Genomic DNA, 26262 nt, shown 5'->3' on the forward strand with positions numbered 1-26262 from the left:
ATTTACACACAGTTGGGCAAAATAATTCCAAATTATTACTTTAATTTCCTCCTCATTGGTGGTGAGTTAACCTTTTTTCATTTATGATACTAGCTATTTGGTTTTCTTCTTTCTTTTTTTTTTAATCAAATTAACCAGGAGTTTATCAATTTTATTGTTTTTTTTCATAAAAGCTACTCTTGGTTTTATTTATCAGTTCTTGATTTTGATTTTATTAATTTTCCTTTAATTTTTACAATTTCTAATTTGATATTTAATTGGGGTTTTTTAATTTATTTCTCTAATTTTTTTAGTTGCATGTTTAATTTATTTATTTCCTCTTTCTCTAATTTATTCATGTAAACATTTAAAGATACATTCCCTGAAAACTGCCTTGGCCTTATCTCATAAGTTTTGTTATGTTGTTTCATTATTATTATTTTCTAGGATGAAATCATTTGTTATTTGATCCACTCATTCTTTAAACTGAGGTTATTTAGTTTTCAATAAATTTTAGGTCTATCTGTCTCTGGTCCATTATTGTACGTGATTTTTATTGTATTATGATCTCAGAAGGATATAATCATTATTTCTTCCTTTCTGCACTTGATTATTAGGTTTTTAATTCCATAGTACATGCCCAATTATTGTGTAAGTGCACAAGTATAAGCTACACAAGAATATTTCTTTCTATCCCCTTTTAATTTTCTCCAAAGGTCTATCATGCCTAGGTTTTCTAACATTCTATTTACCTCCTTAACTTCCTTCTTGTTTATTTTGTAGTTAGATTTATCTAAATCAGAGAATGAGAAGTTGAGGTCTCTCACCAATAGAGTTTTGCTATCTATGTCTTCCTGTAACTCATTCAACTTCTCCTCTCAGAATACGGATGCTATACCACTTGGTGCATACATATTTAGTATTGAAATTGCTTCTTTGTCTATGGTAACTTTGAGGAGGATATAGTTTCCTTCCTTATCTCTTTTAAAGCTATCTATTTCTGCAGTTTCTTTGTTTGAGATAAGGATTGCTACTTCTGCTTTTTTCACTTCAGCTGAAGCAAAATATATTTTGCTTCAAACTTTTACCTTACTCTATATGTATCTCTCTGCTTCAAATGAATTTCTTGAAAGCAGCATATTGTAGGATTCTGGTCTTTAATCCAGTCTGCTATTCAGTTACATTTTATGGGAGAGATCGCCCCATTCACATTCAAAGTTATAATTAATAACTCCTTACTTCCCTCCATGCTATCTTCTCTCTGTATTTTCCATTTGCATTTTTCCCCTTTTTTTCATTTATCCATATTTTCCAGTATTTTGTTTTTGAATACTACCACTTTCATTGTGTTTTCTCCCTTATAACCAACCTTCCTCCCCTTTCTTTTCTTTTTCCCTTTGACCCGTCCTTCCCTTCCTTCTGTTGTTCCTCTTTTCCTCCTCCCTCCTTCTTTCCCTCTTTTACTTGAAAGGTAAGATAAGTTTCTTAAATGAGTATGTGTATGTTATTATCAAGGCAAGTCTGATGAGCGTAAGATTCAGGCAGTTCTTACCTCCCCCCTTCTTCCCCTCAATTGAAATAGGTGTCTTTGTACCTCTTTATGTAATGTTATCTACATCCTCAAGTCTCTTTACTATGCCCCTTTGTAAGGAGATATTATTTTTAACTCTTTCCATCAGAGTTACAGTTAAGTCATGAGTGTCCATTATTTCTGGCTAAGTATCTTCTTTCTAATAGAGTTACAATTCTTGAGATTTATGAGAGTCTTTCTCCCAGGGAGGGATATAACCAGTTTCATCTTATGGATAGCAATTTTTTAAATCCCTTTATCCCCATTTTTCATGTGTCTCCTATGTCTCCTGTTTGAAGTCCAAATTTTCTATTTAGTTCTGGTCTTTTCATCAGGAAAACTTGGAAGTCTCCTATTTCATTAAATGTCCATCTTTTCTCCTAGAAGCAAAGGCTCAGGTTTGTTGGATAGTGGATTCTTGGCTGCATTTCAAGGTTCCTTGCTCTTTGGAATAACACATTCCAGGCCCTTCAATACTTTAATCTTGATGCAGTTAGGTCCAATATAATCCTTAGTGTGGCTCCTTGGTATATAAATTGCTACTTTTTGACTGCTTGCAGGATTTTCTCCTTTATTTGATCATTTTGGAATTTGGCCACAATATTCCTTGATGGTTTCATTTTGGGATCCCTTTGTGGAGGTGATCAATGTATTATTTAAATAACTAATTTGGTCTCTGATACCATGATATCAGGACAAGTGTCCATCACTAAACTACTTAATATTGAGTCCAGGCTTTTTTTTTTCTTTTCAATAATTTCAGGGAACCCAATGATTTTTAAGTTGTCTCTCCTGGATCTATTTTCATGGTCATTTTGTGCTACTGAGGTATTTTATATATTCTATTTTTTCGATTTTTTTGGTTTTGCTTAGCAGATTCTTTTTGTCTCATGAAGTCATTAGCTTCTGCTGGCTCCATTTTTTTTAAGGAAGAATTTTCTTCTACCTTTTGCAACTCCTTTTCCATTTGGTCACTTCTGTTTTTGAAGGTGTTTTACATTTGTCCAATTGATGTTTGAGAGAATTATTTTCTTTTTGCATTTGACCAATTGAGGTTTTGAAATAATTATTTTCTTTTTTCCATTAGTCCAATTGTATTTTCCAAGTATTTCTTTTCTTGTTGCAAGTTATTAATTTTCCCTTCACTTTCATTTCCTAAATTTTCCCACTGATTTTTAAACTCCATCCTGACATCTTCAAGGAAGTCTTTCTGGACTGGAGACCAAATTATATTCTCTTCAGAAGTTCTAGATCTCTTTGAATTAGGGTCTTTGACTTCAGGGTAGTTTTCTCTGGACCCTCTTTTCCCTGGCTTTTCTTCATTTTCCTAAGATATTGTGTTGGGGGGGACCTTTGATTTTGAGGTCCCTAGAGGCTTTACTCACTGGTTTTAGGAATTCCAAGTCGGCTGGCCAGTAGGAGGTGCTGGTTGCTTTCTCTTGGTGTCTGTGACCTTGATTTGAGTCCCACTCCCTAAGCCTGGAGGGGGTGGGGAGCACAACTGGCTTTGTTAACCTTGAACATGTGGGCTGGGTTCTGGGCAAAAATGTTAATCTCCCTATTCTGCTGAGGGCACTCTGCTACCTATGCCTGAGCCTGTGTGGGTGGGTAGATGGGAGCTGTTACTGTTTGTTCTGGGAAGAAGACTTCATTGAAATGAAAATATGCAGCCTGTAGTCCTCCAGACCAGTCGAACCTAGCAAATCAATGTCCAGTCACACTCTGTAACTTGCTGTGAGGGAACTCACCATCCAGCCCCACTGGGACCCCCTAGACCACAGCTTCCACAGTCAAAGTCTCTGTGGCTGATCTTAGGTTAGTGTGGGTCCCCTGCCCCTGCTGACTCTCTGCTCTCTGCTACCTGCTCACCCATGATTCCCAGAGCCAGGCCTTGTTGATAGGTGTTCTCCTAGCTTCTTTTTCTGGGTTTTGTTTATTGAATTTCCTTTAAGAGGTTTGTTTCATATTATTTATGAGGGAAAGCCAGGAAACTTTATCACAGTGCCTGTCTTCTCTCCACCATCTTCACTCCCATAGATTTGATGATCATTTCAATACTGATGACTCTCAAATCTATCTATCCTGCCCTAAGTTCTCTGATGACCTCCAATGTCACATCTCCAAATACCTTTTGGAAATCTGAAACTAAATATCCAGAATACAGTTTCAATTCAAAGTGAGTAAAATTGAACTCATTTTCCCCCAAAACTACTCTACTCCTAACACATATACCTTCTCTATTATTACAGAAAACAACACTATCCTCCTAGTTCCTCAGGTTTGCCACATAGATGACATCAACTTCTTACTACCTCTTATCCTTTATGTACCAAAATCTGTTTCCAAAATCTGTCATTTTCATATTGATAACATTTCTCAAATATGCCCCCTTCTTTCATCTAACACTGCAACTACTCTGATAAAAGTGTTTCATCATTTCATACTTGAACTATTACAATAATCTGCTGGTGTGTCTGCCTATATCAAATCTCTCCTCTTTCTAATTTATCCTCTACTAAATTATTAGTATAATTTTCCTCCTAAGATGTGACTCAATAAAAACCAGATATATATACATATATATATATATATAAATTTTTGAATTAGTATCAGAAAATAATCTATTTGAAATTATAATGTACCTTGAAGACCATCCATTCCAGACCTACCCAACCTGAAGTACTCCTCAGTGTTTCCAGAACCAGATTAAAATGTAATTGGGGAATATTTAAGAACATAATTAAATATTCTTCAAAAAATATTAATATGAAGTTGTCTAGTCAATATGCACCCAGAAATGCTTAGGTACAGTTTAGTGGCTTCTTGTTCTACTTATGTTTGACACCACTGGTCCAGTCCAACTTCCTCATTTCATAAATGAAGCAGCTGAAGTCAAGGGAAGTGAAGGGAGTTGGCCAAATTCTCCAAGGTAAAACAGGTCAGAAGCAGGGTTCATTCCAAGCTCCTGAGTTCAATTCCAGAGTTCTATAGTGAACCAAGCTGCTTCTAGATTTGTACCAAAACAAAATGCAATATTTTCTAGGAAAAAAAAACAATTTTGCAGTATGGGTGATTTTACATTAAAATTAGAATAGTATGCCTTAATAATGGTATGTCTGACTTTTAACACTAAATTTTTCAGTTTTTTCAGGAGTCAAGATAAAAGTTCATTATATAGAGCACCTAGTGAGTAATTACCTTTGCTATAAAGCAGGCTCCTTAAGAAAAATAGTTCTAAAAGACTTCCCCTTATAATCCTTCTCCCTTTAACATTCATAGAAAATCTCAGAAATTCATCAAACTTAATGGAAGAGTTTTGACTGGGTAGTTAATTAGGGTTCTAGATTTGACATTAACATATATTCATCTGACACATCTAAGTCATGGCCCCCACCCTTGAGGGATCAATTGACATTTGAAAGAGTAACTATTCATATTTATAAGGTGAAAGGTGAAAAAATACCAACATTGGGAGTTCACAAAATCATCTCTATAGAATTTGAGAATTCAAATCTCCCACTGAGACATCTAAATAAATATTTCTTAGACAGAGGTTCTATAAAGGATCAATACTTAGGGGTGGCTAGGTGGCGTAGTGGATAAAGCACAGGCCCTGGAGTCAGGAGTACCTGGGTTCAAATCCAACCTCAGACAATTAATAATTACCTAGCTGTGTGGCCTCAGGCAAGCCACTTAATCCCATTGCCTTGCAAAAACCTAAAAAAATTAGTACTTAGTTCTAATATTACCTTCTTTATGTAAACTTTTCTGATCTTCCTAGTTAGAAGTGATGTCTCCTCAACTTTATCAGAACTCTGCTTCTTCTATTACTTGAATTCAGTTTTATATTGTGGTGGTTTCATCTTTGTTACAAGACTGTGAGTTCTATGAGAACAGGAAATCTGTCTTATTAATCTTTATGTCTCTCTATATTCTACAAGTTCTAGCCTAGGCCTTTGAAAACAATAAGTATTTCACCAATATTTATTGAATTAAGTTGAATCAAATCAAGGAATCAGAATAGGAGGAAGTATGGGTAAAATTTTCATAGCCAGAAAGAACATTACTAGTAAAATCAAGCCCAATATCATAAATATAGGATTCAGAAAGGGTTTATTAAGTTTGCCATCAAGGGGGCCCTATATGCAGGGGCAGAGACTCACCAAAGAATAAAAAAATAAAATTAATGTGGGTTTCAATTTCAAATTATGAGGTACCTTAAGATTTAACAGGACTTGTTGCTTGGGACTTGCAGAGTAAGACTCAGGCATGAGGTATCCCTTGCTTGGATAAGGCTTATTGCTGACTCCAGTAACACAAAAGGCTCTTCAGATTAGCTAACTTTTATCACCCTGCCCTAAATGGTACATCCGTTCTTGATTCTTTAGCAGTAGTCAAGTTTCCAGAAAGGGTCAAAGTTGGAATTCAAAATAGTGTAAGGAGCAATACAGAGGAACCGCAGACAAAAAAAATTAAGTTGCATTAGAAGGGAAAAGGCAATGAGTAAAAGACAGTAAAAAGATAAAACATTACAGAGAATAAAAATATTAGAACAAATTCAAATTTCCAAAGATTTAGAAACAAAGTAAATCTTGTAACTATTATAATCTAAAGCCTATATTTTAGAAATAAAGAGTTTGAAGTCCAGAACTGTTAAGTCTTAAGTTCAAAGTCAGAAAAAAAATAATGACTTGAACCAGAATTCCAAGTCATATCATTTGATTACAAATGGAATATCTTTCTATCCAAGAATGCAGACAATTTATAAATTCATTTTCATTTTCTCTACCTTCTTTAAGTATAGACATTACAACCTGAAACAAATGTCCAAACAAAAAATCTGTAATGGAAAAAAAATGATCTTCATGTTACAAAATGGGGATAAATAATAATATCTGCCTTCTATGCTTGTTGTAAGAGTAATGTGCAACTCTTAAGATGCTATATAAACATTAGCAAAGTTTTATCAGAATAATCAAAACAGGCATTAGGCTCACTCTATAAAAGTTTGAAAATTGAATTGATAGGTTTCACCAAAACTTTTCTATCAAGAAAACCCACATGCTATGATTGCTTTTATGTTTTAGACCATGAAAGAGTTACTCTGTTCTTTGCTTTTCTTAAAAAAAATCATTTGTTTTGGAAGCCTAAGATGAAACCTTACAAAAATTGCCTCTAACAAGGTGCTTTCCATGAATATATCAAAGTGACTTAACAGCAGGAACAACTAAAGGCAATGACCCTATTGTTATTAATATCAGGTGAGACATAAGATAGGATGATATATGCTTCCTGATTATGTTTGACAAATTTATAAAAGTTGATAAGCATTGACTTTATATGCAAGATAGAAGCTATTTGCTTCATTCTATCTGACCTTATTTATGTATGGTGGAGTTGAAGATTTTTGATGATGACATTGAATTCATTACATTTAGTCTTGGCACATTGCAGAGATATCTGTATGAAATTTATAACCATTCAAGAGTGATTAATTTAAATGTTCATGATGGGAGTAAAAAAAAAGTGAATGAATATCAATTGTCTTGAGGAAAGGTGGATTTTTTTTCTTCCAAGAGTTTGCCAAACATCATTTGGGAGCTATATTTGGATAAACAATTAATTTAGTTACCCCTAAAATGCTGCTAGATTTATTGAATTTTATGTCCTGCTTGATCTGATGCTGGGTGAAGGGAGTAGAACTAAGAGAACAATGTACACAATAACAACATTGTGAGATGATCAACCTTGATCAAAGCAGCACCTCTCAGCAGTTCAGAGAGCTAATACAAATGTATTACATTGGCTATGGACAATGTTATCCCTCTCTAGAAGAAGAACAAAACAAAACAAAGCGAAACACACACACATATGCAAAAAATTAATCCTCCAGAACCTGATGAACACTTTATTTTTTCAATTTTAATTTATATTTTTATTTTATTTGCAAATTATTAAAGTACTCTTAATGTGAGTAAATATACCCTCCCCACCACACACACAAAAAAACCTCATGAGAAATAAAGTGAAAGAAAGAGGGGGAAAATGTGCTTCAGTCTGTGTTCAGATGCCATCAGCTCTGACTCTGGGGTGGATGGCATGCTTTATCATAAGTCCATCTGAAAAGTTATTTCCATATTTTTCCACAGTTGCTATTGCTGATTGTAATTCCCTCCATTCATTTCTCCCTACTTTCATTTGTTATATTTTTCTCTCCTTTCACTCTGTTCCTCTTAGAAAGTTTGTTGATGGGGCAGCTGAGTGGCACAGTGAACAGAGCACTGGCCATGGAGCCAGGAGGCCTCTAGCCCACATCCCTCCCCAGAGACTCAGAAACCACTCAGCCTGAAACCAATCCCACCACCTTGCAAAAAGTAAAAAAGAAAATGTGTTATATCAGACTATCTTCTCCCATCATCTACCCTCTCCTCTATCACCTACACCCCCCTCCCCTTCTGTTGTCTCCTTTCTCTCCTTTTTCCTCTGTATTTCTATACCCTATTAAGGATGTATGTTGTTTCCTCTCTGAGCAATTTCCAATGAAAATAAAGACTCCTTCATTCCTCCTTACTTTCTTCCTTTTCATACTATTGAAAAAGCTTTTTCTTGACTTTTTGACATGAACTATCTTATCCCATTCTACCTCTCCTTTTCACCCAGTGACTGGATTTTTACAATATCTTGTACCTTCAAATTCAGCCCTTTCCTGTGCCTTGTCTATATATGCTCCTTCTAACTGCTCTAATAAATAAGAAGGTTCATATGAGTATTATCAGTATCATCTTCCATGCAGGAATACACACAGTTCATCATCATTAAATTCCTCATAACTTACCCTTCTTGTCCACCTTCTCTATGCTTCACTTGAGTCCTGTACTTGAAGATCAGACTTTCTGTTCAGTTCTGGTGGTTTCAAAAGGAACATTTGAAGTTCCCCTATTTCATTTAATGTCTATCTTTTCCCCTGGAAGGAGATGTTCAGCTTTGCTGGGTAGTTGATTCTCAGTTTCATTCCAAGCTCTTTTGCCTTCTGGAATATTATATTCCAAGATTTAGGAGCCCTTAATGTGGATGTTGCAAAGTCCTGTGTAATCCTGACTCTAGCTCCACAATATTTGATTTCTTTCATTCTATCTGCTTGTAATATTTTCTCTTTGACTTGGGAGTTCTGGAACTTGTCTATAATACTCTGGGGGTTGTTAATTTTTTGGTTCTCTTTCCAGAGGAGATCAGAGATTCTCTCCATTTCTATTTTACCCTCTGCTTCAAGGATAACAGGACAATTTTCCTGTAGAAATTCTTTAAAAATGAAGTCAAGGCTCTTTTCCTGATCATGATTTACAGGTAGCCCATTAATTTTTAAATTCTCTTTTCTGGTTCTGTTTTCCAGGTCATTTTTTTTTCCAATGAGATATTTCACATTTTCTTCTAGTTTTTCATCCTTTTGGTATTGTTATTGCTTCTTGTCATCATCTTCCTTTAGCTCCATTCTAAATTTAAAGGAGTTGTTTTCTTCAGAAAATGTTCTTATCTCCTTTTCCACTTGGAAAAGGTATTCCTCTCCTCATTAACCTTTTGGACTGCTTTTTCCATTTGATCAAAACTGGTTTTTAACATGATTTTTTTCTTCAGCATTTTTTTGGATCTCCTTGACTAAGCAGATGACTTGGTTTTCATGTTTTTCCTGCATCTTTCTCATTTTTCTTCCCAATTTTCCCTCTACCTCCTTTATTTGATTTTCAAAATCTTTGTTGAGTTCTGTCATATCCTGAGTCCAACTCCTATTTTTCATGGAGGCTTTAGATAAGCTTAAACTTTGTCATCTTCTAAGTGTGTGTTTTGATCCTCCAGGGGATCAAAGTAATTGTCTATGGTCAGATTCCTTCTGTTTATTCATTTCCCCAGCCTGTGCCCTAGTTTTGGAATGCTTCCCAAGGTTTTGAGTATTATTGGAATACCCATGCTCCTTCAAGGCCTTGTTAGACACTCTGACTGCTCTCCTGCTTGTGCTCTGGTCTATGGATGACCAAAAGCATACCCCTCTGCCCTGGAGCTGTGAGGAGGTTCCCTTCTCTACTATGGCAGTAAGGAGGCCCAGATCTCAGATTCTGACCAGGGTCTGAAAGCACAAGATTCTTGGCCCAGTGACAGAGAAGAGATCTGGACAGTCTCCCTCCAACCCCTTACCTTCTGTGGGTTGAGTACTCTGGGAGCAGCTGCTGGATGGCTCCCTGCTGGGCAGCTCTATGGACCTGCTTCTGTTTCCTAGGATCTGGGCTGCACTGAGAGCCAGATTGGGTTGAAGACCAAGCTGGCCTGAGCTCCATGCTCACTTTGGAAGAAGTTTCCCCATTGAAGGTGTTCTTGATGTACCCTGGGTTGGCAGGTCAGGAAACTGCATCTGCTGCCAGGAGTTAGCACTCCCAGGGACCAATTTGCCTTTGTGGGCTGTTCCTGGAAAGTTGGAGCTTCTTTACTCTGACATGGTGATCCTGGCTGCCTAAAGAAAATTTTATAAAAATGGTCTCTAATGTATCTCTTTCCCTTAATCCTAATTCCTCATACCAAAAATAACTAATACTAATCTGTAAACATATTCATCGAAAGATGTATGTCCAATGTTAACCTAAGAATTTACAGCTGAGGAAAAGGAGGTAGGAAGGGAGGATGGAAAGAAATTTTGTAACTTGAAAATATGCATGTGCAAATAGCTGAAAATAAATAAACAAACAAATAAATGAATGAATGAATAAGTGAAAAGTCTTGCTTATAGTTGCCTTGGCAATGTCATATCATTACAGCCTGAAGGCTGAAGGTTTCCTGCCCCTGGTCTAGATATACAGTTGAATGGAAAATCTATTGAGATGATCTATAAATGAGTTGCAATTTGCACTTTGGAGGCAATGTCCATAGTGATAATATGGTATTCTCACTGAGATTTCAAGGTGTCACCAAGCAAAGACTTGAATCTTCTATAGAAACAGTGAAGTTGCCATGGAATGACTTATCTTTTTACCTAGGACAGGCAGTACTTTTTGGATCTAAGGATGTTCATGTTCTGGGGGAAGTTGGAGTATTTCTATTAGAAAGAAATTGTTGCTGGGTAACAAGAGGTTTTCAGGGCAAGAGCCAGGAAAATGTCAGAGTTTACTTGTTAGAAATTTCTCTGGGATTTAAAAAACTAAGCAAAAGATAGTTCAAATACCTTTTTCCATCTTCACCTTGGATATAAATGAAGCAGGAATTAAGAGTGAATATTTTATCTAAAATCAAACTAAATCTTAGTTCTGAACTTCCTTTAGTTGGAGCTTCCCTGTGTTCTTTTATCTAAAAATCTAAAGGGGGAAAATATAGGAAAAGAGGGTAAAGAACATTTTACTTTGTAAAAAACCCTTCCCTTTCCATTCCACCAAATATTCCTTCTTCTAATCTATATAACACAGCAAAAAGTACAACTAAAAGTGAAATAAATTATCCACACAGTTCAATCAAATCTTTGTGTGCACACATTATCATCAAAGCCTCTTATAGTCCATAATTGAGACAATTCCAATGAGTGCAAACTGTCTTTTGGCAAAATAATAGGCATATACTTAAGTTTAAATGCATGAATAATATAATATGGGAACTTCTCAAGGTGGCAGGAAATATCAAGATCATCTAATAAAACTTCTCATTTTACAAATTAGTAAAAGAGGGCCCAGAAAAGCTAAAGGACTAGTGAAAGTGACAAAGAACAAAGATAGGATTAAAGACCAGTTCCTTCAATTCCAAAGCTAGTGCTTTTCCACATACTATATGATAAAATATTTTCCTAGCACTGTTCAGTAAATGTCTTTATATTAAAGGTTCTGTCAATATTTAATCCAATTCTATCCAATTCAAGCAATTCAATTGATTACCCACCACTTGTAAGGAATTTTCTGTGCTTGGTTTTGGGAAAGCAAATTTGAGAAAAATATATAATCATTGTCCTCAAGAATTTGGAGTCTAATAGGGTTGATATAAAAAATAAAAATGAAATAAATTGAAAGGAGAAACAGGAAAAATAAAGCATTCTAAGAAAATTTGAGAAGAGAAAGGGATGAAGATTACATATTAGAAGTCAGAGGAGGTTTGGAATATCATGGGTTCTAAGATCTCTTCCCTTGAAGGCCATTATTGTAACTAAAAGGGTATCCAACCTTCTTCTTATAGGGCTTTTTATTTGATGCTGCTTATTGCCATTGTTTGTCCTTCATTTTTAAAGGGGACAAGATGAGAGGGTGCTATGCTATTTAACCAACCTCCCTTTACCCTCTGGAACAATCTGGGTCCAGTGGTCAGATACAAATCAGAACAACTGGAGATGGCCCTGGATGTGAGACAATCTGGATTAAGTGACTTTTCCAAGACCACATAGTCAAGTGTTTGAGGTCAGCTTTGAACTCAAGTCCTCCTGATTCCAGATCCAATGCTCTATCCACTGGACCACCTAGCTATGATGATAGTGGATAGGGGCTAGTATACCCAGAGAGACAGATAGGAAAGGGGAACACACACACACACACACACACACACACACACACACACACACACACACACACACACACACACACACACACACAGAGTCAGAGAAACAGGGAAAGAATAATGATAGAGAGGTATAGGTAGAGAGACAGTAAAAACAAATTCAGGACTAGAGAAGTTGGGTGATATACCTAAGGTTGCACAGCTACTTAATAATAGGGTTGGGAGCACAATCAATGCATTCTAACTTTCAATCTTAGTACAGTACTCTTTATACTAAACCACATTCCAAAAATGTCAAAGTAGAATCATCTGTAGTTAAAAACTCCTTCTTTAAGTATTTAGAATCAGCATGTATTACAATCAGGTGCTTCTATATCTGTAGTCACAGGGAGCAAACCACCTACCAACCTTCCTAGCTGCATGCTCACAGCTGTCTGATGAGCAATCATCAATCCTCCTTGTATTGAACCTCTTTGTAAATTCCCTCAGTGATGTTTAGGGAACCCCACTGATTTACAGGCATATAGTAAACCTCAGGGTGGAGAAGGTTATGTTTTCCAGCAGTGGAGATAAATGGTGTTGAATTTTAAGCCTCATAGTATGATGAAAAGCTTTGCCTTCCTAGGCATGTATGTGCATACATATATAAATATATTTTTTCATATATATGTCTACATGCATTCGTATATTTGTGTATGTTTTGGTGTGTATATGTGATGAGTTTATAGTGTGTGTAGATATTTGTATATGTTTAGGTGTGATGTGTGTATATATTTGCATGTAGATGGTGTGGTGTATTTTTGTATGCATATGTATGGTGTGTATGTGTATTTTGTGGTGTGGTGTGTATTTCTTTATATGTATGTGGAAGGGGTATATGTTTGCCTATAAGTATCTTTTGTCTCTGTATTTCCTGAACCTTAGTACACTTAGTAAAGGTTTACTAAGGTAAAATTAAGAAATAACTTTTCCCCCCTCCATTCATCCCTTTTTTCTTTCTTCTAAGAAACATTTCTTGATGCTTCTCCTACTATATATGAGGCACCAAGCTGGCTCTACAGAGACAAAAATAAATGTCTCTGCCCTTAAGGAATTCACATTTTATTAATGGAAACAACATATTATTATTAAATTATTAAATACAAAACATATACAAGTCATCCTAGAGTTATTTGTAGGAAGTACTAACAAGTGAGAATTTTGGAAAATCCTAGCATAGCATGAAATTTCAGTTGAATCTTGAAGGCATCATGGTATCCTAAAATGTGAAGATGAACAGGGATGAATTCCAGACATAGGGAAAAATCTATGCAAAGTCATGGATATGGAATATTGTTCAAGATAAAACAGATAAACTTTGGCTTTCCACTTCCCTGTGCATTTTCTCCATTTTTCACTGTGGCACCTAGTTTAAAGGCTTTGCCAGTAGAGCACAAGCTCTGATGGATCCTACCAAGCCAGAAAGGTTTCATGTGATAATAGACAGGACCTCTGTTGCCTACAGACTGATATATCCAAGTTCAGAGAATCTCACCCACAAGTTCTTCACAGAGTAATTATTGATTTTTGTCAAATTATATTTCTAAGACCATTTACTAAGTTAGAAATGATTTTCAAACTGTACAAGCAAGGATTAGATTACAGATCATAATCATAAACAAACAAAAATACACACGAGGATACACAGAGACTACACTGTTATATAGTTAAATAATTAATTATATAGTTATACAAGTGTGTGTATATAAATCTATATAAATATAATAAAATAATTACACCCTTATCTCTTCATATCTAATTTTCTTTGTATAAATAATGCATGCAACAAGCATGTATCAAGTGCTAAATATATGCTAGGTGCCCTCAAGTTATGGTTTACCACCAGTTAAATGAACATGGTGAAAATATTCTATCAGTAATTGGAAAAGACTAGGGGGTTCCACTTCATATAGCTGATGAAAATGTAGATAGTAACAAGTGAGTACTGAGGGTTTGGATGTACCAGCACCTGAAATTTCAGGTCAAATTAGAGAACAAGGGCAAGATTCCTGACAAAAGAGCTAAGATAAGGTTAATGTTCTGACATCCAAGCCAAGAAATGAGTCAAGGAAAAACTAAAAATCAAATTGTAGAGTCAGCTAGATGGCACAGTGGATAGAGCACCAACTTGGAGTCAGGAGAACCTGAATTTAAATCCAACCTCAGACACTTAATATGATCTTGGGTAAGTCACATAACTCCATTGCCTTAATTAAATAAATTTTTTTTAAAAAATCAAATTAAAAATCAAAGATGGGGAATCAAGTCAGAAAGGGAGCAGAGACCACATAAATATTTTAAGAATGTGACCTCAGTGTGGGCAGGGACACAAACTAAGAAGACAGATTACTAAGATACATAGAATTTATTACCTACTAGACTTTGATAAATTTGGGTAGTACCTCTTCGAACCTGCTAGGTGGTGGAATGGATAGACTACTGGAATTGGAGTTCTAGAAGTTCTTTTTCAAATTCAATCTCAGGTGCTTACTACTTGTGAGTAAGTCACTTAAATCTCTCTACCTCAATTTACTCGATGATAAGAGTACCCTCCACCCAGAATTGTTGTGAAGATGAAATAAGATTATATTTATGTGGAACTTAACATAGTCCCAGGCATATTACAATTATTTCCTTCCTTCCTTCGTTCCTTCCTTTCTTCCTTCCTCCTTCCCTCCCTCCCTCCCTCCCTTCCTTCCTTCCTTCCTTCCTTCCTTCCTTCCTTCCTTCCTTCCTTCAGTGATGCCATAAAAATTGGATGTGACTCCTTAGGAAGGCTGAATGGGAGCTATAAGGAAGCAAATTTCAGATTGATAAAAGGAAAACCTTTCTAACAATCAGAGAATTTGTACTGCCTAAGTGATTACCACTGAGAACCAGGCAAGTCACCTTCCTTGTGTCTCTTAGTTTGACATTGATCTCCTGATACTATCTTATGGTGAACATGGTCTTCCCTAGGATAGCTTGCTTATATTCTGCAAAGTCTCTGCTTCCTAGTCAAAAGGAACTTGAGCTTCTGACACTGAGCATTCATGGACACAGACATAATGTAAATTACTTCTGTGGAAAACCTACACTAATTGTAAACAAAGTCCTTTTATATTCAGGATCACTTGAATCTAGCTCTAGAGCTTGAAGGGACCTTAGAAGTGACCTGGTCCAATAAACTCTCATAAATAAGGACTCTAAGGCTCCAAATCATCCAGTTAGTAAGCAGAAGACTTATAATTCTATTTCAGACCTTCTGATCCTAAATACAATTTTATTACCAGTGTATCATGAAGACCAATAACTTTAAGAACCTTTTGATTTTTACTCTGTTCCTTTATTGTGCCCAGAAGGAATTATCTCATAACACCTATATTTCATTTTTTGTTTTAAAATTTTCAATTTTTAATTTTTTCTTTCCTTTTAAAATGTTAAGTTCTGAGTTCTCTCCCTCCCTCCTATTCTTTCTTCTGCTCACTGAGAAGGCAATTTATATGATATCAATTATTCATATGAAATCATGAAAAATATATTTGCTTATAATATTTTTTTAAAAATCAAGAAAAATAGCATAGGAAACTTATACTTCAATTTGCACAAAGAGTTCATGTTTCTCTCTGGATGTGGATACTATTTTTCATCAGGATACCTTTGGAATTATCTTGGATCACTGCATTAATCAGAATAATCAAATCTTTTAGTTGCTCATCATTTCAATATTGCTGTTATTGTGCACTATAAACTCTCAGTTCTCACTTCACTTTGTATCAGTTCATATAGGTTTTGCTATATTTTTCTGAAACTGATCATCTCATAATTTTCCACAATAGTTCTCTATCACAATCATATGACACAATTTGTTCAACCATCCCCTAATTGATAATCACACCCTCACTTTCTAATACTTTGCTATGACAAAAAGAGTTTTTGTAAATATTTTTGTACATGTATTTTTTCCTTTTCCTTTGATCTCTTTGAAATACAGACCTAGCAGTGATTACCATCTTTCTTCCATAACACTCACAAGTCATCAGGACCTTGAAGTTAACTATGACTCTCATAACTTCTCCCTTTTTTCCCTTTATTTTTATCATTAGTCATTCCTCTGATAGCACGACTTTCTCATTCCTGCACTGGGTCAATATCATATTACAACTATTTGCACCTACCTAATATGGAAATCAGTTAGCCTTTGCAAATAACCACATCTCTTTACTGAGCATTCATCCAACATTCAACATTCTGCAAATATTTATTGACTTTCATTGGGTAAAAGCCTAAAATTTGCATTGTCCTCCCCAAGGGTCAACATAGGTAGCATTGTGTTGAGAAAATGTTTGCTGGTCATTTGAGGAGGATTACTGAAAGTGAGCAGTATAGGAAATTTCATAAGTTTTAGCAATTAAGGGCTTAAGAAATGACATTGCTTTGATATGACCATAGTTAAAACCTACCAACAAAAGTTGTACATTTTTATAGCCTAGTGAAGAACAAGATTTTGGTTTTTGGACAGGCTTTGTCATTTGCTAGTTGCACTAACATAAATTGATTAACTTGGAAGCCTAGTATTAAACATGTACCAACATGCAACTGGTATCAATGTAACTGTCATAGTATGGGCCTTCAAGCTGTGTCATTTCAAAATAATATCATCAATGCATTCTAATCAGGATCCTCCTTAAATAAAAATATTTTGAAACTCTGCTAAACATTGTATGACTGATTGCCAGAGATGGGAGCTTTTATCATTCAATGTGCTGAAAAAAACATTCAATGTGCTGAGTTCTGAATTAATTTGCAGCTCTCCCTGTTAGTATTCTTACCCCCTCCCATAGTCTGGGCCAGGCCTAAATTTTCTGTCTATTGAATTTCACTAAGTACAGTGGTCACCACCCATATGAAGCTTTCAGTTAAAGGCACCAAATTTACTGATTTTTGTCACACCTTCAGGTGTGACACTCAATGATGAGTCTAACATTTTATCAAGAAAAGTGTGTTCATAAAACAAGTAAGCTTAGGATAGTATAGGACTTCAAATCAAGAAGAAATGAATTCAAATCCCAACCATACCACTTTCTTTAAATCATTTAATCTCTCAAACTTAGTTTCTTCATCTATAAGATGGAGAAAATACTAACCCCTATCTCAGAAAGGTGAAGAACAGATTATATAATATTGTAAAGCATTTAAGAATAGCTAAGTATTACAATTATCATTATTATAAGCATCATCTTGGGTAAGTCACTTTTTTACTCTAAACCTCAATTTTGCCCTCTAGGAAATGAAGGTTTTGGTCTAGAGGTATTCTTTCAATTTTCTTCCAACTCAAAATCTATGTTCCTAATATTCATCTTTCATTTTTGAAGAAGACCACAACATCAAGGAGGTGATGCCATGACAAGCAAGTGAATTGAATTTTAATGAGGGAGGGGCTGTGTTAAATCACCAGCCTCACTTTCTCCTCCAGAGTCATCTGGGTCCAGTGGCCAGACATGAATCAGGATGATTGGAGATGATCCTGGATGCAGGGCAATCTGAGTTAAGTTGCTTGTTCAAGATCACGCAGCTAATAAGAGTCAAATGTCTGAGGCTGGATTCAAATGCCTCTCCTCCTGACTCCAAGACCAGTGCTCTATCCACTGTGGCACCTAGCTTCCCATGTTCCTAGGAGCATTAGGTAGGATGCCATGATGCACTTGATTCATCTATAGAAAAAAAAAATTGGTCATCAGAGACATTCTAAAATAATGAATTTTACCACTGGGACCCTCCTATCTCATTTTTTATTCTTCCTCTTATGTTGCAACTATCACAGGAGGCTCAACCAATCTCTGCAAAGTCTTATCTAATAAAGAATTGAAGTTTCTCTCTCCCTTTTGCATTTCAATTTGCATAACAGATTTTTTAAAGACCTTTGAAAAGAAATTAGTCTTATTCTACTTAAGCTGAAGAGAAAAGACATAGGAACAAGGAGAACAAGGAGGGCAACTTTCAATGAGTTGGATTTAGCCTTGGTATAAGGAACAACAAATTCCTAACAATTAGAGCAATCCAGAAATAGAATGAATTGATTTGGGAGATAATTAGGACCCTAGCTATGGAGGTATTCTAGCAAAGGTTAGATGAACAATTGTCAGTGAAGATGTCAACAAGATTCCTATTCATGTCAGACTGACTCTAAAATCTCTCTCAGTTCTACTTTATTGATCATTGGAACTGGGGCCATGATTAAGAGTGACGGCTGGTGGCACTCATATTGTACAGATAGAGGTGAATTCTTTGCTCAGCACAAAATGTACCAGAGTGAAAGTATTTGCCAAGAATGTTTTCATTAATTAAAATTAAAGTCAGAGGTGGGAAGATGATCAGATATCATCATACTTCTGACCATAAACAATGCCTGATGATTAGAACACTGAGACACTGGTTTGGATGTGCTGTGTTGTTGCCAATTTGTTGCCAGGAAATTACATACTAGCACAACCATATCCCAAAGGCCAGGGATTCCCACAGAATCCAGACCTTAACCAGAATTCCTGTTTCCTATTAAAGCAGATCCTGACTTTCTGGTAAAAGTATGAGAATGATGTCTTTGCACAACATTCTTCTCACTATAACAAACACAATGTGCAAGTCATTTCATCAGGTATATGAGAACACAGTCCTCTTTAATTTCAAAGGACTACTATCTAATTACATAAAGTCTCTTTCAAATTATGTTGATTTGATTCTGTATAAATTGTTTCCAAAGTTCATTGGAATGAATTGGATGCATAAGGCTTTGTTAAACTAATGTGGGAATGGGGGGAAGAAAGACAATTCTCTATGCTACAGAATTCACATGATTTTTGAGACTATTTCAAATTTAGTTAGTTTCAGTCTGTTTTGCATGGGAATGCAAATTTAAGGGTTGCTTTCCCTCCCAGCTTATTGTCTCACCTGAATAATAATATTGTAAAGTGCTAGGATCATAGGTATTGGAGTTTAAAGGAAACTTAGAGATCACAGAAAAATTCTCTCCTTTTATAGATGAGAAAAGTGAGATCCAAAGGGGTTAGTTATCTAAAGTCATAATTGATAAATAACAGAACTAGGATTTAAGCCCAGAACTACTGACTCAAAAACCAGTGCTCACTGCATAACATTAATAAACCTTAAAGAATATTTTTAAAAACTTTTTAACTTAATATATTGAGGACCAGGAAATAACTGATGACCAAAAGTCACACATTTAATTAGCACCAGGATGGAAAGTAATAACAACAATAATAATTATTATTATTATTAATTTAATAATAGCATTTATATAATGTCTTAAGATTGACAAATTTCTTTATATCTCTTATCTGATGATCCCAACAATTTTTGAAGTTAAAGGCTATTTTTTTTGTTTGTTCGTTTGTCTTTTTAGTTTTTGCAAGGCAATGGGGTTAAGTGGCCAAGGCCACACAGCTAGGTAACTATTAAGTGTCTGAGATCAGATTTGAACTCAGGTACTCCTGACTCCAGGGCCGGTGCTCTATCCACTGCGCCAACTAGCTGCCCTGGTAAAGGCTATTATTAAAGCCATTTTATACATGAGAAAACTGAGGTACAGAGAAGTTAAGTGACTTGCCCAGTCTCACCCACCTAGCAAATAGCCTAGGTATAGATTTCAGCTCAGGTTTTCTTGACTAAAAGTTCATCATTCTTAATCCAGATCTTTTCATTCTCACCTCCTAAACCAAGACTTTTTCATATGCACCAGTCTAACTTTATACAGTATGTTTTGTTTTTGTTTTAGCTTTTATTAATTTCCCAGATTTAAAAGGAACCTGAAATGAAGGATTTATGGCATTTACATGTGGGGAAAAAAGAATTTTTTTAGTATTTTCACTTCTAACTTTAGGACTTTTTCCAGATGGAATATCCTATATATTATGCCTTAAAATTCTATGTATCATTCTACTTTCTAGCTTTACCATTATGTATTCTATTCTCTATAATTAATTGGAAGTGATAAACATTTGCTACCATGTTAAATTTTGGAGACTTTTCTATTTAGCCACTGACAGTTGTTAAAACTTACTGTGTGTTTAAGTCCTTCGGCAACCTGAGCAACTTACAGGCTAGACAGTTGCCTGGAAGCACTGAGGAGTAGAGGTATACTGTCCTCATGAATGTTAGCAATTTAAGTCCCCTCATTCCCTCCTAATTTTTTTTTAAACTTGATCGTTATTGGTTTAGTGTAGTTGGTTTGGCAATGCTGAGATGTGCTATTAAATTGTAAAATGAGATAAACCACAGCCCTGAAAAGAATCAGTGAAGCTGTTATATTAGCAGGATACCATGCAAATGTCTTGATTCATCATGACAAGGATTAAATGAATAATGAACTATTTTTTCATGTATAAGATGATTCTTCTTAAGACTGACAATCATCCAAATGCCAGACAAATGGAAGGTGTGTTTATAGGTGTGAAGTAAAACAAACAACCCAGAGGAATAAGTAAATAAACTGACTCTAATGGTATTCCTTTACTAGATATATTCTCAGCAGCCAGCCCCAAAGACAGAACAAATTTCTTTTCTAATCAATAATGGATGGGGGAAACATGTTTCAGAACAAGAGAAAGTTATTATTGTACCTTCAAAGTCTATGGCAATATTGATTCTTCTAAGAAAATTTGGAAGTTGAGGGAAACCTTGGAAAAAACTTAAATGAACTAATACAGGTGGAAAGCAAGCAGAACCAAGTGAACAATTTACATAATAAATCTAAAATAATAAAGGAAATTTACATTTAAGTACTTCACAAGCATAAATTATTTACTAATGGGTGGTGGGATAGGTGGTTCAGTGAACAGAGTGGCAGACTACTGGGCTTGGATTCAGCAAGACCTGAATTCATCCTTACCACAATAAGCCCGATTGAGGTCGTGAAGATTTGGACATGATTGAACAACAACATAGCAACAAAAATGATTTTAGAGGACTAAAGCAGAAATGTTTTCTTTCAGGGTCTCAAAATAAAGGTGGTAGATTATAGTGCAAGAACTAGGAACAGATTTTCACAGCGCCATTGATGAAGAAAGTTATATATCTCTTGAGAGGGAGATGAGGACTAAATATGCAGAATGAGATCTGAATTTTTTGGAATCGGTCAATGCAACAAGTCATCTTATTTGACTATTAATATTTATCATAAGAACATTATTCCTCTCTTGGGGTAGTAAAGGATAGGGATGTTATAAAAGATAGTGACTTAACCTGGGACCTGGGAAGACTCAGTTTACATCCTGCCTCTCACATCTACTGGTTAAGTGACTGAGCAAGTGACTTAACCTCTAGGTAATTCTCTAAGACTATATATTTCAGGGAAGGAGCCTACCACCATAGAAAGCAATGTTCTCATTTAGGAGATCTCTGTACCAATGAGATCAAAGGTCTAGTATCTATTTTTATCCCGATCCCTAAACAGAGGAGAAAATTAGAGCTTAAAGAAGTTTTATGACATGTTGAAGTTGCAAAGCTAATAGCTCTCAATGGTTCTTCCTGTGCTACACTTTCTAAAGAGTTGGTGTACTAGATGGAGAGATTGAAGTTAGGAAAATAGAAGCTGGAATCCTATCTCTGAAAATCACTGGGATCTCGTGAGATTGTTTTAACCTCTCCGAAAAACAGGAAACTTTCTAAGATTATAATTAGAAAAGAATGTGTTAGTCAACATTGGTAATGGAAATTCCTTCATGAGCAAATTTTCCAGGAAAAAAGTCAGAAATCCATCCTCTGTCCTTATTGCCTTTATCACATGGAGAATATTTTACCTACATTATGCAATTTCATTTGAATCTCACAAACATATAAATATGGTAGGAATTATTGTCTCCATTTAATGAATGAGGAAATTGAGACACAGAGAGAATGTGTAATTTGTTTTTATAACCCATTAAATATGAGAGACATAACTTAAACCTATATCTTATTCTTTCTCCAAGAAGATATTTTGTCTATACTGCATTGGCTATCAGAAAGAGTTATCCACAAATGAAGTAGACTGTTTCAATGGGTCATGACTTCTCTATCATTTGGAAAGTTTCAGTCACAGACTGGATATCACTCTTCATAAATATATTAGCAATGATTCTCATTTAAAGATTGAAAAATATGGAGATCAGAGTGACCTTGCAGTCCATCCATTCAAACTAATCACTATTAAAATGAATAAACTGAGGTCAAGGAAGAAGTATTTTTTGGTCAATAATATACTTACTAAGTATCAGAGTTTAAATGTCAAATCATATCAAGAGAATCAGATGATTCCAAACCAATAACCTTTACACTATACTAGACTTCCTTACCAGCTGTGGCTCTGAATACATGACCCCTTATTTCCCAGACATGGGATCCTATAAAATCTTTGAATCTTAACTTCATAGCTATTTTTAATTATTTGAATCAGGAATAAGTTTTATGGGAAAATATGATACACTCATTTTATTGGATATCAAAGGTTATTTAATTTTTAGCCCTCCAATATTAGGTGCCCCTAAATAGAAGACTATGAACTTGTTAGATATTGGTTCATAAATAAAATGATTAATTAATGGATATATTTCAAAATAATTTGCTTCCTTTGTAATCCTATGCATTTTTTGCATTTATAACCATGATTCTGAAGAGAGATCTATAGGATTAATCAGTGTCAGAGGAGTCCACAACATTAAACAGCTTAAGAACTTCCTCCCTAAGGTATAATGTTTAAGTGTATGGGAGTAGAAGTAGGAAATGTAGAGAAAAGGAAATGTTGGGAGTGAGGTGGGGTGGAGATAAAGAAGATAAAGCCAATATCTTTTTCTATCAAATACAAACATACTTATCTTCAATGTACATACTTATTTAAAGATTTAAGACCTAGGTTTCTAGAAATGTTCAAGAGTACTGTAAATTTGAAAAGGTAAAAGCCTCACCAAAGATGAACATGATGCATAGTCATAGAAATGAGAAAGAAAAAGGAGTTATAGTTCAGGCAATCATTTATTAAGCAAAATACATTGTTTTCACTGATGGAGTTATAAAGAAAGGGGGAAAAAGGTGTCTGCCTCTAGGAGTTTATATTCCAATTGAGTAGATAAATTTAAATAAATATGTACATTGAAGATATGTATGTTTGTTTATATTTATATGTATGCATACATACATTGCTGTTCTTCATGTCTTCAATTCTAGAGGACCAATGCTGTTATGAGGGCGATGTCTTCATTTCAAATGACTTTAATTTCAATGAGACAGGGTTGTTCAAAGTTATCTGCTTCAATGTCTGTTATAGAGTCAACAGAGTTCAGTGACTTGACATGGGTCAAAATGACTGGAAATGGCCCCAGATGCAGTGGGACTTTTTAAGATAAGGTCTTTCTCAGATATTGGTTTGTCTGAGGCAATGCCCATGCCTCAGACAAACCAATTAAGATGGACTATATTGCCTTCACAAAAGAGTCAATAGGGAAGGGTGGCCCTGAGATTTTCTGGCTGTAACAGAGCAATTACTATTTATACTCACTCTGAGATGTCAAAACACAAAGGATAAATCATATATCTGTGTGTGTATGTGAGGAAGGGAGAGTGAGAATAAATTGCAATCCCTAAGGCCCAGTGCTGGAAGAGGAGGAAATGAATAGGAAAAGTGAAAGAAACGAAATAAGCATCTATTATATGCCAAATACTGTTCACATATCTCATTTGATCTCACAAAGTTTCTGGGAGGTAACTATTCTTTTTGTCTCCATTGAGAAAAAGGAGGTCAATGGACATTTAGTGACTTGATGTAACTTTAAGAACCTGAGTCAGATTGAACTCAAGTCCAATTTATGACTCTAATATCTGATACTTTCTCTGATGTGCTACCTAAATGCAATGCACAGTGGGAGTTCTTGGGGCGGGGGGCGTAATTGGCACTGGTAAAAGACTCCTGGAGAAATCGGATATTTCAGAAAAACCAGGGAAACCAGAATTTAGGAGTAAGAGAAGAGAGTACTCCATGAACTGGAAATAATTAGTGAAAAAATATAAGCAGGGAAAGGCAGTATCAAACTAGAGGAAGAGTAAGTAGGAAAGTGCCCCTGGATAGAAGGAAATTCAGACAGAAGTAAAGTTTGTGAAAACTAGAAAGATGGAAAGGGATCAGGATAGGAAGAATTTTAATTTTTTATTTACTTATTTTTGTAAATGGTATATTTATTTTTTAAAATTACAGGGAAAGTTAGTTTTCAGCATTCATTTTATAAGATTTTGAGTTTGAATTTTTCCCTCTCCTTCCACTCTCCACTCCCCAAGATAGCAATCTGATATAAATTAAAATGTGCACTCATGTAAAACACATTTCTGTATTAGTTTTATTGTGAAAAAATAAGAACAAAAGGGAAAATATTGAGAATAACAACCAAAAACAATGAGAATAGTATGCTTTGATCTTCATTCAGACTACATAGCTCTTTCTCTCAATGTGAATGGCATTTTCCATCATAAGTCTTAGAATGTCTTCAGTTGTATTTCTGAGAAGAATGACATCTAGCACAGTTGATCATTAGTTAATGTTACTATTACTGTGTACAATGTACTTCTGGTTCTACTCACTTCACTCAGCATTAATTCATCTAAGTCTTTTCGGATTTTCTGAAATCCTGTCACTCATTATTTCTTATAGTACACTAGGATTCATTCGTTTTCCACAACTTCTTCAGTCATTCAGTTGATGGAAATACTTTTATTTCTATTTCTATGCCAATACAAAAAGATAGTTTTTGCCTGAAGACCTTTTCTCCTTTATTATGATCTCTTTGGGATACAGACCTAGTAGTGGTATAGCTGGATCAAAATTTATGCAGTTTACAATCCCTTGGGAATACCTGATGGGGAGGATTTTAAAGGACAAAGGACAAAGAATTTTATTTTTGATCCTGGAATTAACAGGGTCTGATCTACCATTAAAAAAGTTCTATCTCACCCCTGAGTCCTGATAGTGGTCTTCATGAAGTCAGTGAATGATTATTCATTCATAAATTCACTCATTCATTCATATTTATCTATTTGAATTTAAGATATTTATTAAGACATTTATAAAGCTCCTACCATGTGCAATTCATTGTGCTAGTTAAATAGTGCAGATCAAAATATAAATAGAACATGACACTTCCCTCAAAAATTAGTAGAGAATTAAATACGTAATACAAACTATAATAAGCCTAAAGCAAAAACAGTTCATGAACAAATGTGCTCTAAAGATCAGATGAAAAAGTAAGTAGCTAGGTTATTGGGTCTAATGAGGCAATAGGGAGGAGGAAATAATTAAATTAGGTCTTGAAATATGAGAAAGATTGGAAAGAAATGGGAAGGAGATAATATAGGTATAGGGAGTAATTTGAGCATTGGAATCCATTCATTTTTTTTAAATGTCAGATAGTGGAACCAGCACCTCTCCACAATGAATGATTCTTTCAGTCAATTTCCATCCCAGAATGATTGTGGAAGATAACCAGCCAACGAATGAGGGCAATTACTTTGAATATAAAACAACACTGAAGATTTGTTAGGCTTTCATCCAACAAAGATTCTAACAGTGAAGACTGGGATGATGCTGATTATTAGAGAAAGAAAAAAAGATTAAACTCTCCTTATACCACTAGTCAGAACAATTATATCTTTCCAGGAACAAAGGAATAACAGATGCTGGGAAATAGGTATTATAAGTATTTCCATTTTACAGTAGTGGAAACTGAGGCAACCAGAGACAAAATGAATTGTCCAGGGTCACACAGCTACTTAAGGATGAGAGGTGATATTTGAAGTCAGGTCTTGTTTACCTAAGGTCCAGCACTCTGCCTCTAATGACAAAAAAGGACAATAGATATACTTCTCTTGTCAAGGTAGAAAGATGATGAGCACTAAAGAGAGCTCATGAGAATGAGCAGTGCATTGGCAAGAGCCCTGTAGTTCAACCCTACTTCTTTCCTATAACCATGGTCAAGTCTTTCCAAGCCTCAGTTTTCATATTTACCAAACAGGAATAACCATACTTGTCCTATTTGCCTCACCTTGTGAGAATTCTCAGGCTTTAAATGCAATTCTATTTAAACTGCAATTGGTATTATCTATGATGTTTGTATATCAAAGATTACTATATATATATATATGTACAT

The 26262-nt window shown here is 35.1% G+C and overlaps 1 pseudogene; it reads left to right on the forward strand.

The window, feature by feature from the left end:
- Window positions 1-18247: 18247 nt before the first annotated feature.
- LOC141510320 (18S ribosomal RNA) lies at window positions 18248-18517 on the forward strand (annotated as a pseudogene).
- The last annotated feature ends 7745 nt before the right edge of the window (window positions 18518-26262 follow it).

Source organism: Macrotis lagotis, chromosome 1 (assembly GCF_037893015.1).
Source record: "Macrotis lagotis isolate mMagLag1 chromosome 1, bilby.v1.9.chrom.fasta, whole genome shotgun sequence".
NCBI lineage: Eukaryota > Metazoa > Chordata > Mammalia > Peramelemorphia > Peramelidae > Macrotis > Macrotis lagotis.